A 16382-nucleotide genomic window follows, 5' to 3' on the forward strand; every position below is an offset into this window, starting at 1 on the left:
TACGATTTGTTCCCTTCCCACCCCCCAAGCCCCCTGTACCGCATTTGCCGAAGGGAGGGAAAAACCTCATTTGAGGGGAAAAACCTGGCTTGGTACAGTACAGTGAAACTGAGATTAGAGCGCTATAAATTTTGACCGCCGGTGCCCGGGATCGAACCTGGATCGTTGGCATGCTAGTCTGGCACTCTAACCGCACGGCCACTACCGTCGGTAAATGATATATGATATTTTTATATTAATTATATTTGATGCTACAATAATTAGTAATAACCGTGAATTATGGAGGGCGATGGGCAATGGAAAAAAAAGAAAAAACTTCAATAACGTTGCAAGGACGTAGCCAACTGGAATACATCTGATACCATCTTAAGCAGGCCTGGGCAAAATCGGACCTTCGGGAGCCGGGGCCATAAAATGCTATCAGACCCATTATTAGAAATACAATACCCCAATTAGGTGCAGCCCAGCGCAGTGTGCATGGGAGTATAACAGCGTGCATGAAGTGGGGCGCAGTGAGACAGAGAGAGCGATGCGCGTTTTCTTTTGAAATATAAAAAACCTTACCGCCTAAAAATTCGAACAAATTTTCACCAATTCAACATGAAATATCCTTAGTTGTATTGGGGGTAATTGTTCAAACACCATGGTACCAGAAATTGATTATTTCTCGATTATTTTAATAGTGAATAATTATTTTATTAAAATCAATGAATCAACAAATGAATTATGAATGTAAGGTTTATTTTGTAAGTTTTGCCCACTCTTGGCCAGATCACACATTTTCTAATCTATGAACATCTTTCAATTACCTTTGCTCGATCACTCTCTGCAGCTAATTATTTTTATGTTTTTTTGCAATAATTATTCATGATCGTGTTTAACTGGAAATGGATGAATTTTTAAATGTTTAACAGTGGGATCGATATTAATGAAAAAAACTTTAACAAGACATGAAATAATAGAATTCAAATTTGTTGTTTCCTTGTGCTTTTTCGAGGGCATAAATCTTTTAAATTGTTTAAATGCTGCTTAGGAAATGTTCAAACAATATTAATAAAAATTAAAAAATCTTTTCACAGGTGCTTTTCAATTCATTTCCTGCTGAAATATTCAATTCTGAGTGATTTATTCAATGAAATTCTATGCGAAAGTTGATATAAGAAAACATGATTAATTAATATTTTTTAACAATGCAAAATACAGCAAGAAATATATTTATATTGTGACACGTCAATAGAAATTCCCCCAACGTCAGTCTCAAAACCCACAAATGGGAAATTATTGAGAATCTAAGCCAGTGTAACTAAACTAATGTTACGTCATTGCTGGCCAATCAGGAGGCCCAGCCCTTATTTCGTCGACGGAGTTGTGTCGGAATATCAATTTTCCGATGGGAGTACGTCCAACACGTGTCCAGTGTTGGTGTGTAAAATTGTCTATCGCCTCACACCACGCCAGGGGAGACTATTCTACGGAAGCATTGTAACTAGCCCTCCGTCCTTGTCTTACTCTCTCTTTGGCTTTCTACAGGGTCTCCAAAGTCGAGGCCACCCCAATAACGAAATCTCATGTTCTAATTTCAAATTATTGTCATTTACTAAGTTGTCAATCTTGATAAAATTGACTGGCGCCCAACTTTTCTTTAATAATTAAATTACCTTGAGCCCCGACAGCTCCTGAACCACGGCGCGTCGAGTGAAATCTTTGTCAATTCCTTTATTTAAATTATTATAAGTCAAGGGAAAAACAAGATTTAGTCTCAATATTTTTCGCTCAAAAATTTAAATTTTCACGCTTTGACTGACGTAACGATACCCCCACTCTGACCCAAGCATCGTGATCTCGCCTCTCCGACTACAGTAGGACCCATTCTTTTATAGTCATTTTCCTAATTGGGGTTGGGAGCTAGGTGAGCGCATCGAGTGTACTTTGTCCATTCCTAATCTTAAGGGCCATAAAATGTCCTTCAAAATGGTAAAATTGGAACTATAAAAAAACTTAACCAAAGTGGTGATTTAATCAAAACATAAAAATTCCACTTAAAAGAACATAACTCTATGAAAAATATTGTGAATTACGTAACTCATCTATGTTTTTTAAGCTTATTTGTTTAGCTTTTATATGAACGAAAGGGATATATTAATATGAAATCAACGCGAAAGGAAGAGAGCAAATAGCCATGAATGGAAAACAATGAGGGTATTACGGACTGAAATTATTTACGTATGAATTAATAATAATGATAATTCTCTATTTTGACGTTCACATGATAAAATAACCGTGAATATATCGAAAATTCAATGAACAACTTGAATTTGATGGGAAATTCAATTGTATTTGTTATTGAATTTTCGAGATAAATGAAAAATTTAGTAATTGTTTTTGCATCCAAACTTATGCATTGAAAATTCAGATGCCCGGGTGGTTGAAACAAGAACTGTGAGGACTTGTATTTAATGTCTAATGTTTGAAATAAGTACATTGATTATTATTATTCATTAAGTAAGATTAGATTTATGAGAACAAATAATAATTACATGCAGTTTCTGGAAATTCTAGCCAGTAACTTGAAACTTGATGTGTCACTTCCCCAACAAATAAGTTCACTTGAATTTCCATTCCTCCGTACGATCCTTCGTCACTGCCCAAAAACCCTGAAATTTCGAACTGAAATTACCTAACATATTCGGAGTGGTTTGGTTCAAGTTTTCAAAGTCTAGGGCGTCAACGAACATTGTACTGCAGGTACTGGATGGACAGCCGAAGGGCTATACCGTATACTCCGTGTCTGGAGAGTCTTACGTGCTTGCAAAGGCCACGACGTGGATTAATGCTTGAGGTATACTCGAGTTAAGGGTACGGATAAGTTGAACCTAGTCTGAAAACCCCTATGTAAGAACCTCATCCTTGTATTTGTGTGAGTACTCGGCCATTGTATCACTAGACCCACCATTGAGATGAGTTTCACTGAGGCAACATTTCAACTGGTCTTTTCAATCGTTCAGTCGTATGTATACTGTGTTTCATCCATGTATCGTTGAAGTTGTTAGGAGTGAAGCCAACTCTTGACCGCTTCAGCAATCGCACTCACTTCATTTTTTCTATTCATTCGTTTGGACTTTTAGCACCTTTTTCCATTCAATTTTTTGGTATTGGACATTTTAGCACTGCATTTTTTCATAGGTATTTTGAATAATCTATTTAGACCTACAGTCCCCTATTAGCCTGTTATCCCTCGAAAATATTCCCCTACTTCGCATGCATTTGCATTTCCAAGGAAATCGCCTCAAGATTATGTAAAAACCGGCAAACTATCAAGGAATTCTATTGTTGTTTTCATTAGTAACGTACATGAATCAAGTAGATGCCCAGGTATTTGGATCGTACTAGGGCTATAAAAGAATACGAAAACTATATTCAAGTGTGTGTATACATTTCGAGCTTATATCAAGGAAAAACCACTGAATGACGATCAATAGCGTAAATACGTGCTCGGCACTTTCTTTTTTCTCTCACTCTATATTTTTATCAATAAATATGAATTCTCAAATGATATGATAAAAATTCTGCAATTCGTTTTATATCATCTATACTGAACCTCTTCTGTTTATTGTTTTTACCTATTCATAGGTCTCATGTATCCAACTTCCGGATGTCAATAAACCTGTGCTAGGTTATGAAAGTATATTCTTACGAATACTGGCTGCATTATATTATTATGGAATAGGGACGATACGAAAAATGGACCAACCATGCAAAACCAATGGAAATCACCTTTAATCATGAGAGCAAAATGGGTGAATAATGAAAATGTCTATTTTTTAATTTTCCAACTTTATTTAGCAATGAGAACGGAATAGGTTGAAAATCGTGGATGAAAAATTAATGCAGGGTGGAAAGAAAGAAGGAAAAAATGGGACTAAACTGAAATGAAGCTGCTTCGAAAGAGCAGTTCTAGAGTCCAGTAAAAGATTACAGAGGTTGATGATAGGAATAGGTAAAACTGTCGCTAGGCAAGACAAGAGCAGAATATATAATTCTCTCGTATTCTCTTGCCACGTGGCAGGAACTCTCTCATCTCGTCTTGTATCTTCTGACAAGGAAAAACTCTTGGCTTGTCTTGTCGAGAGAACGAGTCTCTCGTCATCTCATCTAAGTCATCTTCAATCTATGCGCTCTGAAAAAAGGGGGGGGGGGGGTCCTCTCGTAGTGAGGACCCCAGTAACGAAATCGTCTCAGGACCGATTAGCCGGTGATATGGTTACATTGCTGATATGAATAGTTAAAATTTCTTTGTATGTGATTTTGGTCTCGAATGTCCTATTGGAATATTGAAGTCAGATAGCGAATTAGTATTTTGTCAAGTGGATGTGATTATTGAAACTCATGAAGCTTTTCATTTTGTTATGAATGAGTTTTGCAAAAGCAGTATTGATGAACACCTCCAAGTATACGAAGTCGTACGCAGTCAAAGATGGTATTTCATTGACGATGTTAAGCAAGTAAGCCGTATGAAGTTGAATTTACTTTTTAAGTTCATTAATATTTGTAATACCAATAAGAATAAATGAATAAAGAAATCATAATAAGTATAATTGAAAAGATTATTTATGGAACTCAAAAGAAATTACATTCTCTATTGCTAAACTAATAGAACAAAACTGAAACCCAAAAATAAAAAAAGAATATTTAAAATATCAAATATAAAAGTGATAATATGAAAAATTAATCATTTAAATTTGAAATTTTATTTCTTTAGAAAGTATTATGTTGGTTTATCATTAACAGCGATTTTATTCATCTAAGCAATTGTTATGTTGCTTGTTAGAAAACATTGGTTTTTTTTCACGGGCTTTTCTATTGGATATAGCGATATTAAATTGAATTAGCGACACTGATCTTTGGAATTAGTCTTTTTTTTTAAAGTAAAAAAAATATTTTTCGATGTAAAAGTGCCAATTGGTTATTTTAAACAAATTTATTCAACTAAATGTTTAACAGGCCCAATCACATATGTGTTTATGACTATTCGGTCAAATCATTTATTAGTTTAAAACCCGCTGTTAAATTTACTAAATTCTTCCCTCAGTATGAAAGAAAAACCTGAAAGAGTAATTTATTGCCTAAACCTTTCATAACTCTGTGAGAAATGTTGAAATTTTGAGTTTTACCTTTCAATTGAAGGAGCTCATTCAATCAGCAGCCAATATGGAATTGCCGCTAGTAATTCATTCGAAAGCCTGAAATCCAGAAGTAAACCATACTAAAAATAGCGAATTCTCAATTTGTGAAATGCGAATTTTTACACTAGCACCCATACCAATTGATCAAGTGGATGGAATAAGAAACATGATACTCCATTTAAAAGGACTCATTGAAATCTTCAAAATGATGTATAATAAAGTCTCATTAGTCAAGCCCGAAGGTCCGTTAATAGATGAACAGACCGGATTCCAGGATTTTGCATGACGTTCAAAGGAGACGCAAAGTTCAACAGCTTCATGAAAAACCCACTGGTATTCAGCATATCACAATCTAAGATGATGAATATAATGAAATAATATTTTTATTGAATCGACTTGGAGAAATTGAAAAATTCAGTCCAAGTGGATATTTCAAATGAACCATGAAAATTAATTTTTGATAAAAACTTATAGTTTTGTGAAGAATCATCGGGATTGAATGATTCGCCTCTCGATTTGGAGCGTATTCAATAAACTCCACAGTCCATATAAGATTGACTAATACCTAAGCCAGGCCGGACATCCTTCAGGTAATCATTTTGGTCAAAAAATTTTCCCCGGCCTATTTAGAAACATATTTCTGGAAATTCCATTGTAAATTTTTCGATTTTACAAATGAAACTATCGGGTTTCTAAGCAAATTCACCTGTATGATAGTGCATCATATCAACCGTTTTTTCCATAGATCATCGTCATTAATCGGAAATCTCAGGCACACATGTCATGGAATAGGGAGAATTCCAGTTCTATCCTCGGCCAATTCCTTTATTAATGAAAACGGAAAATTAATAAATGTTTATCGATTTTTGGCACAAGTGGAAATTACACAAGTATTATTCATATCTCTCAAACATCCGTTCGAATAGTAGATTTCATTCCAGTCTATCAGTGCTGTATTCTTCGTCAGCTTTTAGAATTCTCATCAGTGATATTCATTTTCTCAAAAACGACTATTTATCCACAAATTATTTGTTTCACCTTATTGCGTAGAGTCATTGCTCCACGCGAACAGAAATATTCAAGAAAAATTACGGAACATTTCACGTAATTCCTCACATAAATTCTACAATCTGTTCCGTGAAAATGACTTATCAGCCCGATGCCTTACGGGTAAAGGGGGGATTTTTACGGAACGTTTCGTAATTTTTCCGGAAGATTCCGTAAAAATACTTAAATATCCAGGCATTTATTTGTTCTGAGGCATAATAAGTCTTGAAGTTTTCGGTGACAGAACTCGAAAATTTACTGCAAGTTCTAGATTTATTCCCCGAAAACGATTCTCGGTGGTGGATTACGTGAAATGTTCCGTAATTTTCCTCGAATATTTCTCTTCGTGCACCGCAGAATTTCGGGCAATTGTTTTATTTTACTTATTAAATAGCGGGAAATATTATCTCAACAGAAAATAATTGTTAAGGGTGATTCTTCATCATCGTAGCGCTAAAAATGGTTTTCCTACTATTGCTGACTATTTTTAATTTCATTTCATCTTTAAGGGGAAATTGCTATTTATCTTTAAGATTGATGGAAGGTTTAAAATGTCTGTTCGATCATACGGTCGCCCTCTGCTGGTATCAGTTGAACCAGGGTTCAAGGAGGGAGGTCAATTGAATTAGAGGAGGTATCTTCGTTAAGTGGATGAGGCCCATCTCCCAACTCACTAACTCACTAACGAAACTCGGGAGAAGCCTGACCCCAGTGAGCCCAGGTTACCGGCCCTGCTATAGGGCAGGGCTACCCACCCTCTGCTCTCAGAGCAAGTCGTGCTCCCGACCTCTATTAGTACATAACAAAGGGTAGACGAAAGCCCATTCTATCGGGTGATGGGCCTTTACGACCCAGGTTCTAAAGGCCCTTCTCTTTCGGTGAAATTCATCGAAGTGGGGTAACTCTTAAGAAAAAGAAAAGAGGAGAATTTATCGAATAGGTAAGTGTATTATAACGGAATAATGATAAAATTCTCAAATTGTATATTTCGTCACTAAACGCGAAACCGTAGAATGTAAGAACAATCGTCAAACCTTGATTTTTCATCACGATGTGCCGTAAAGTAACTTTTCAGTCACTAAAAAGTGACTTTCCAACACATTGTGAAGGGAAATATTATTCGCAACTCGTGCAGAAAACTAGTTGTGCCATGTGGAATTATACCAGTCGCCATCGGCTTGTGCTATAACCTCCAACGCGCCAAAAATCACTCTTCCGCACTTGTTATAAAATATACTATTTCTGCCGAGTGATGAACGCTATTTGTCATTCAATCCGTAGCCAACATTTTACGTCCGTGCAGCGTTGCTTTGCCGACTGAGTGAGAAAAAAAATTAAACATGTGCGATTGTCCTAAAATTCGTATATGATGGAGAAAATGGCAATGACTTTCACAGTGTTTTCCAGTGTTTTTACTATTGATTAATATAATATACATTCTGAAATATAGTATAATATAGAGTGATACTTATTGATTGAGAAAGTTAGTACACACCAAAGGTTCTCATTAAGAGAGATAGTAAAAGTTTCAAAATGGATTTTCTCAATTCTCAATTATTGTGAGCATTCCACCAACTCATATGTATCGGGTAGACGATCATGTATGGCGACTAATTAACCAACGTAATTTTTCAGTTTCATGGGGCCATTGAAATATCTTCTAACAATTTTATAACTTCCTTCATTAATTGCAGATCCCCTTTTTGAAATTCAAAATCACTTACGTAATTCACGCAACCGTCACACATTCGCACATCATTAACATTCATCTACATAGAATAATAAAGGAATACACGCTCTGAATCCTAGCCGTCAAAAGCCGTGTCACAATTTAGTAGGACTACTCACGGTTTGTGGTTAATTCATCTCGTTGCTTTTAATCATTGATTTTACCATGGTACCGCCCATCGTTTCACTGCTTATGAAACCGTAATACAGGTTAATGTCCGTCATGAATGGAAAATTACGAAACGTGATAAAAAGATCATTCTGCTAATTGTGAGAAATATGATAGGTCAGCATTCATTCATGAGGTGGAGAATTTTGTAATAATCCGGTCAATCCCTAGACCTTAATCATTAATGGACCCCTTCTCCATAAAGTCTGTATGGGGGTTACGCCTGAATGACGAATTGTACAGAAATTGCGGGTTACTTTGTCGTTACTACAAATTTCAATTTTCTTAACTTGAAATTTCAAGTGTAATTTCTCAATAGTATCTATTCCGCCAAAACTTTTTAAAACACGGAACTCCGAACGCGCGCTTGCGCACCCATAACAATTTGTCTGAAGAATTCTGGCACAGATTCAATCTGAAAGATTATGCCAATTGTGAAAAATCTTGTCTAGAAATAAATTCAAATAGATGACGATATGTATATGCTTTATGAGAAATTTTGTGTACAGGACAGTACATACACGCCACTGAAAGATGAAGTATGAGTGAAAATCAGTATAAATCGTAAACAATGAATGAACAATCAAAAATAAGTGTGATAGAGATGAAGCTTCAACTTTCGAGAGTTTCTATTTGATTCGATATAAATGTCGGTCTCCCTTGTACATAGAACTAGCGTCGACGCGGCCACGAACGCGATGTCTTTTCAATCTTTTTTTTTTCACTTCATTTTTCTCATTTTCTTCATTTTTTTCTCCAAAATTAATTAGTCACCAGTGTTCTCATGATGCTGAATGTTAATATTTGTGGAAATTATATTCACCACTGAATCAATTACAAAACTTATCAATAAATGATTTGCTAATTTTTAATAACTATCCTTAGTGACTCAAATTACATTCTCAGTAATTCTAATTGTAATTTATATAGGAATTCTCTTCAGAGTCTGACAATAATTATAAAATTTCATACGGCCAAGAATTTTCAATTTTTTGCATGTGCTCTCATCGCTCTTTACTCCCCTGTGAAAAGTCTCAATTATTTGACTGGACAAATAAACCGTGGAGTTATTTCTTCACTTCACTATTCCATTTGACAAATCCACTAATGAGAAAATTCGATCCTTCATCTCCAATCTGATCGAATTGTACATAAAATTCTACAATATTATTAATTTGGTTTCATGGGATAACAAAAATTTATGGAACTGAGGAAATTTTTTTTTATTCCCATTTCAACCAATCAGATTGCAGCCGTCATATCATTGATACCTTTTCAGTATAGTTGTTCTTTTTTATTTTAATTTGTAACAAAATTGATTTTTCCGTACTGCTTCTGATGATTTCTCATCTGGGAATTAGTACTTCATACTTCCCAAACTCGAAAACTTGGACATCAGTACGGAAAAATAATATTCAGACTGTTGGAATGAGGTTTGTTCACTACGTGTAGAATCTGGTGAGCCGAGGTGAAGTCGAGACGGCCAACCACACGAGTAAAAAACCCCACTCCAAAAATCCAGAAATATACTAATCCATAATCGCCCTCATTTTACGTATTATCAGATATTAATGATGATCAAACGCTTCATCGCGCTCCATTACCTACTCAACTTCAAAATTTCAATTAGTGATTTATTATTACAGAATTGTTAGGCTCCCTGAATAAAATTGTTGAAATAACTTGAAGCTACATGTTACTTAAAGGACAGTGATTTAGAAATTTCGTATAATATAAATTTGCTGGTTCTAATATTTACCGGTAATCCCGTCAACTTTGACTTTCGATAAATAATCTGAAATTCTAGTATCTTTCTATAAAATTTAGTAATTCTTGTAATTTTTTACTTTTGAATAGAAACCTTCAAACCGGTTGATTTTTCAAGTCGCAAATTCTACCGAAAACGAGAAAATACGAAATTTGAGCACCATGTATACTGGTGTTCGAAAGGATGTGTTAGTCATTTCCAAAAGTTTGATTCATTACAATATCAAAATAGCGAAAGCTGAAGCGTAGAATCTAAAATTTCATCACTTAATGGGTATTTTTGTGAAGCCTTTCTGCGGGCAATTTCAGGTCAAACAGCGGAGTTGTTTCAAAAGTACAGCAATTCCTTGAAAATCTTTGAACCTCAGTATCGAAGAAATAATCTGCCTCAGTTCAATTTTTTTAGGTTTAAATCGTTTTAGTAATGATTCTCACATATTTGTGTGTAAAAATCCGTATTTCCTTCCGTATTATCTACCATTACTAACAATGCGATCGTTATTCGATATCATATTTCATGTAAATATGACTTTCACTGAGAACAAACTATTTCTTTTGCCAAGAATATTTACTAACCACAGGAAAATATACATGGTAAAAGAAATTTTTTTTCTTAGTCAATTGATACTCTCGCCCTCATTGAATCACTGATTTATACATGCGATTTCCAGAAATATGTAGCTTTTATTCACCATTTCTCATTATTTCAATGCAGATATCTAAGTCGCCGAATCGAATTTTTGGAGTTTTCTAGTTACTGATACATTATTGATAAAAAATTGATATCCTGGCTATTGCAGTCGTTTTTCTACAGAATTCGCTGCTTTCAAAGACGTCTTGGGATATTCTTACGCATTTTCAATGGCTTTATCAATATAAGGTCATAGACAAATGATTTTCAAGGTTGTTTCTAATGTTTTATACTATAGAAGTAAATGTTCACAATGTTCTAAACTTTAGAACATTCATCTTTAGCATCCACGAAATTTACGACAAAAAAATCTATAATTAAATGAAATGCCAAACAAAATTACTCCAAAATATCAGTGCATAATATTGAAAAAAGCTTTAACAATCCTTCCTGATTTATCCCCATTGAAATCATGCATGTTCCATCTAGACAAAATCTCTTCGCAAAAATTGTTCATTAATCATTCATTATCAACATAAACGAAAAAAATAATAGTGGGAATATTAATTATTTATCAATAATCTATTAGTACCGAAAAACTCACGAATTCGACCAGAGGACTTTGAACTTCGAAATTCGGTTTGAACTAATTAAAAAATAAAGAATAAAAGTTGATATTTATGAAATTTAGTGATTTCCGCCGTTTCGAGGTGGGGAACCAGGTAAAACCAGTTCCCAGACGAGAAGTCGTAAGAAGCAGTACGCAAAAATAATTTAGAATATTCACGTTCCACGGATTTTTTTCAATAATTTTAGAAAACGTTCAAATTTCAAAAGCAAACTGGATGAACGAAAGCAATATCAACGTAAAATTTACATGAAATATGATATTGAATAACGATCGTATTTTGACACAAGGAGGATAAATATAACAGCACACGTGGGTTTTTATACACATACTTGTTAGAATCATTACAAAGAAGGTTCGACCGAAAGAAAAATGTCATTAAAGGACGCCGTTTTTTAACAGGCAGGATCAACGATTTTCAAGAAATCGCTGCATTTTAAAAACTACTCTACTAATTGAGCTGAAATTGTGCCAAGAAATGCTTTGCAGCAATACTCACAATTATCTGACGAAATTTTAGAATCCAAGCTTTAACTTGAGTCATTTTTATATCTTGATTTATAAAATTTTTCGAAATTATTGACACATCCTTTCGTACAAAGTAGCATATTGAAAAAACCGACCGGTTAGAAGGCTTCCATTCAAAAGTAACAATTATAGAAATGAGTGGAGTCGATAGAAAATTAAAAAAACTTCAGATTGCATATCGGAAGTCAAAGTTAATGGAATACCGGGAAAGATGAGGACCGGATGAATAATTAATTTTGATACGAATCCAAAGAAAAAAGAATGGAGAGCAAGTACACGGAGAGAAATATTTAGTAAAAATTACGGAACTTTCAGTTCACTTACCGATTACGGAGTTGATTCGAAAAATTTAAGTGACGGTATCGTTATTTTTCACTCATAATTCAGATAAAAATTACGGAACACCGCGGAAAAATTCCGTGACTTTAGATAAAAATTACGTGACAGTTCCGTAAAATTTCCGACAACCACATTTCGCTCCAGAATTACGGAAAATACACGTAATTTTTATTGAATATTTCTCTCAGTGTATAATAAAAAGTCATCAATTATGCCGCGGTTGCAATATGATTGATAAAAATTAGAATTAAAAGAAATGTCCTCAATTCTACAATTTTTTCTTGTCACGTGACGGCAAATTAATAATATTTTAGAATTCTATGTACAATTTGACTGGATTGTAGATGAAGGATTAATGTTTATAATTAATGGAATCCTTGCATGGAATCGTGAAGATCATGAATAAGGAGAATATATTGGGAATTTCAGTGGAAAATTATCAGAACTCGGCAGATAATTTGTCTAGATAAATAATTGAGACCTTTTACTGGGGAGTAACGATCGATGAAAGCACATGTAAAAAATAGAGAATTCTCGGTCGTATGGAATATTATGGTTAGTTTGTCAGATTTTGGAGAGAATTCCAACATATATTGCCATTAGAATTATTGGCAATCATATTTGAATCACTAAGCACAGTTATTCAAAACTAGGAAATCATTTCTTGGCAAATTTCATTTTTTTTTTGGTTTAGTCAAATTACATGTATTATTTTCATTAATATTTACATTCATCATTATGAAAACACTGATGAATGATTAATTTTGATGAAAAAATTAAGGAAATGGAGAAAATAGAATGAAAAAAAAACAGCATAAAAAGGTCAACATTCTGACCGCTTTAACGGTCGAAGCGGCGCTAGTAGGTTAAATTTAATGGAAAGTAGGATGTTAAATGCTTGCATTCAGCATTCCGAACGTTTAAAGGAGAAAAATTACTACACTAAAATTAATGCTTAGATTGAAAAGTTCGGAGATACATGTTCAAATCGTCAGACCAATGCTCCGCCCATTAATTTACTAAATTCCATCCATTTATGCATTATTATTATTTTTCTCCTGTCCACATTATCAAAAAAATACAGATCGCAGTTAGAATGCCATTTTATATTCAATTTATACTTTTAAAATCTCTCAAGTTTGATTGAGTAATATCCCAAGCTGTGCTGTAGGAAATTAATTTTCATGTCTGAGTAATAAATCCGTTCAACGAAAGTATTTTTTTTCCATCTCCTCAGTCTATTAATTGCATATTGCATCGTATTGATTGTTATTCCTGTTTAAGGATAATCAGGCGAGGTACTGACGATGTGCAAAAATTTACATAGCCTGAGAGCAGAGTGATTACAGAAAACGATTTCCAATTTGCTGGTCATCCATAAGGTTAAATAGTGGATTGATAACTGTTAAAGTTTTTCTACCTTATCGACCAACCGGCAAGGTGGGAAAAATACTGAGCTTATTAACGTTTCATTTGGTCTCCTGCGGAAGCAGTAGTATAAGTTTACGATTTCTTAATAGTTTTTTCTTATTCCTTGGTTATCTCAAATTTTGCGAATAATTGTTCAATGAATTCATCAGTGTATTAAAAGATGTCTATATCATTAGCTGCTTTTTTTTATTATTATAGGCTGAATATTTTATTTTAAATTCATTCATTATTATTATTTTAGTTATTTCCTCTTGTAGAGATTCAGAAACTTGGTAGATAGTATTTCGCACTGCACTTCCCATGCCATTCATACCTTAAAAACATTCAAAACTTGACCGATTAACAGTAATAGTAATAATAAATTCTGTCAATTTTTGCAACATCCCCACTCTATTATTCTGATGTTCCAATGTATTATGTGATCGTCTTGTTCAAACCAAAAAAGAATCATTAGTCTGCAGATGCCGTGGGTAATTAGCCACATGTTCCTTTACCGCGCAAATTAATTGAACAATAACTGATTTACATTTCGCATGTTACTTCGCAGCTCTTCCATCACGTTGGTCTATTAATAATGCTATACGTGCAACGTGTAACGTGTGACGTGCAATTCCTCTTTTCCATTGTCACTCGAGAAGCATTAAAAACTCCCAAGCCACACTATATTTCATTGCAAAATATAACCGAAACAAACAGACGAATAATCTCAATGAATTCATACACTTGCGACTGAACCCCCATACTCCTAGAATTTATGTACAATTGTAACATTGTAATGGAACAATAATCATGGCTCAGTCGAATGCATGGAAAACCGATAAAATACGAATCATCAAAATTGTGCATCGTGAATTTTGGATGAATGGTCTTGTCTCACATTTTGTGATGTTTTTTCGTCATGGTTTTTTTCATTCACAACTCTTTGGTTTTTTAATTTTACATGTTCAAAGTAAAATGAATTTGTTGTTCTGTGGGAGGAATGAAGGGTGTTACCTAGGGCAGAGGAGGCGATTCGCGTATATATGCATGTGCATGTTCATCGTTGAATATCGTTCAGCTGAACGAGTGATATTTTTTGCGAGTAAACGGGCCGTGAAGCGATTCGCTGGAGGCTGTACAGCTTGGGCTGCTCTCATAGTGTATTTGGAGTGGGCATTTCCACTCCAACTGTTGAGACTGGAAACTTTTACATTTTGAATCGACGTGACGATTTTTCTGATTATAGTCTTTTTATAATCTCTTCGCTCATTTTTTTTTGTCAATTGCTACACCTTGTGCTGCAGTTGTTTCCCTCTCTGTGGATATTATTGAGAAGCGGTCGTGCATGGTAATTACTGTACATGTCGTCGAGTTTAATCAGGTAGTTATCATGCTGATAAAGAAATTCAATATTAGACAATTTTTCTATTATTCTCATAATAAAAATTCGTCAACGATGGGTTTGTAGATAAAAATGAAATACATGATTATTTGCGAGGATAACAATGGTTATTCTGGACTTTATTTAAACGGAATTATTGTTTTTTCGAAACGTGATTCCTGAAATTTGCCACATTATCATCGATAAATGCAACTTGATCAGATAGAACTCATGCAATTTCGAAGAACATAAAATTTTCTCGAAAATGGTATATAAATATTCCTATTCTTTTCTTTTGGAAATATTACAAAACATTATTAGAGTCAGGGTGGAAAAAGTCAGGTACAGCATGAAGATGGTATTTTCTTGTTCAGAACACCATACCTTCATGAAAAATTATGAGCATCATATAACTCACCAATTTTTTAAAGATTATTCGATGAGATTTTCAATAGGGATACAGGATGTTGCCATAATATGAAAGGAAGAGAGAAATTATCCCGAAACCCGAGAAAAATGAAAACGTGACGGACACGGCCCACTTATTTATTAGGGATTATGTTAGGACTTAAAAGTCGTGAAAAGAACTATGTATGTTAATTCATCATTCTTCGAATGAAGAATGTTGTTGTGGACGTCCACAACAGCGTGAATCCTGTCTTTTAGGAGGCTCAGAATGTGAAGAGATGTTTTTTGTAAAAACCCAATCGTAAAAAATTATTGATGTATTGACTGCCAATTTTAATCTTGGCTATTGCGTATATGCTGTTATTGGCTGTACTGTTATAAGGAGTAATAATTGAATTATACTACAAGATGAGATTATGAACAGAAGTGGAAAGTATATTAGAGTGAGTTCATTGGTACACGGAGAAAATGGAAATTGAGATCTAATTGTTCCACGTGCAGTTAACATTTTCTTGACAGTTGTGCCGCAATATCATCTCAATTTTTTAATTGCATATAAAAGCTTAAGGAGATCAATAAATAACTCCTGAATTTAGGAAATTCAACAAAATTGCGTTTTTCTTGTTGAATGGTAACTACAGATTTTTCAATGAAAGTGAACTTCCAGACTCATCATGGAACTGGAATAATTTCCTGCAATTCTATGGTGTACCCTTTCGAGTACACGGGATGGAACGATGCGAGCCCCTCTCGCCTCCTCTCTACTGTACCGTAATTTGCCATGTACCCAGGAAAAATCTCACTTGACGGGCAAACCTTTGATCAGATACAGTGTGTCTATAACTAGACTCCCCTACTCGACAATTACCAGGTAAATGAGAAACACCGGGAATCGTATCGCCGGGAATCAAGCTCACAATTCTCCGCACGTCAGTCCGACATCTTAACCACTCCTCATTTGCCATTGCCGTCGATTGAAACTGAAATATTAGATACGCAGTGATCTTCAATTGATTGCAAATTCAGTCCAGTCATTCCCTGAATGTGCAACCATTTTGAGATTTTTCAGTGCCTTATCGATTTGAATGTTGAGAATTTGTTGGAAATTCGATGATGCTCTTGGTAACTAAATGTTTTCGTAGTAAGGTATGATTACTACAGAC

General features: G+C 34.5%; 1 protein-coding gene across 9 annotated transcripts in view; it reads right to left on the reverse strand.

Annotated features, from left to right (window-relative positions):
• The window catches only part of kek5 (kekkon 5), a 490550-nt gene that overhangs the window by 226685 nt on the left and 247483 nt on the right, over positions 1-16382 (reverse strand). For 2 of the 9 annotated variants that reach the window (XM_011301424.1, XM_011301423.1), the window contains exon 6: positions 5172-5240. The exons of 6 other annotated variants lie outside the window; for them this stretch is intronic. The gene's annotated coding sequence lies outside the window, so the exon portion shown is untranslated. Of the gene's footprint in view, positions 1-5171; positions 5241-5320; positions 5484-16382 lie in introns of those variants that run through there. One more of the 9 variants, XM_011301430.1, reaches the window with a different exon arrangement.

This window comes from Fopius arisanus, unplaced genomic scaffold (genome assembly GCF_000806365.1).
Source record: "Fopius arisanus strain USDA-PBARC FA_bdor unplaced genomic scaffold, ASM80636v1 scaffold00022, whole genome shotgun sequence".
Taxonomy (NCBI): Eukaryota; Metazoa; Arthropoda; class Insecta; order Hymenoptera; family Braconidae; genus Fopius; species Fopius arisanus.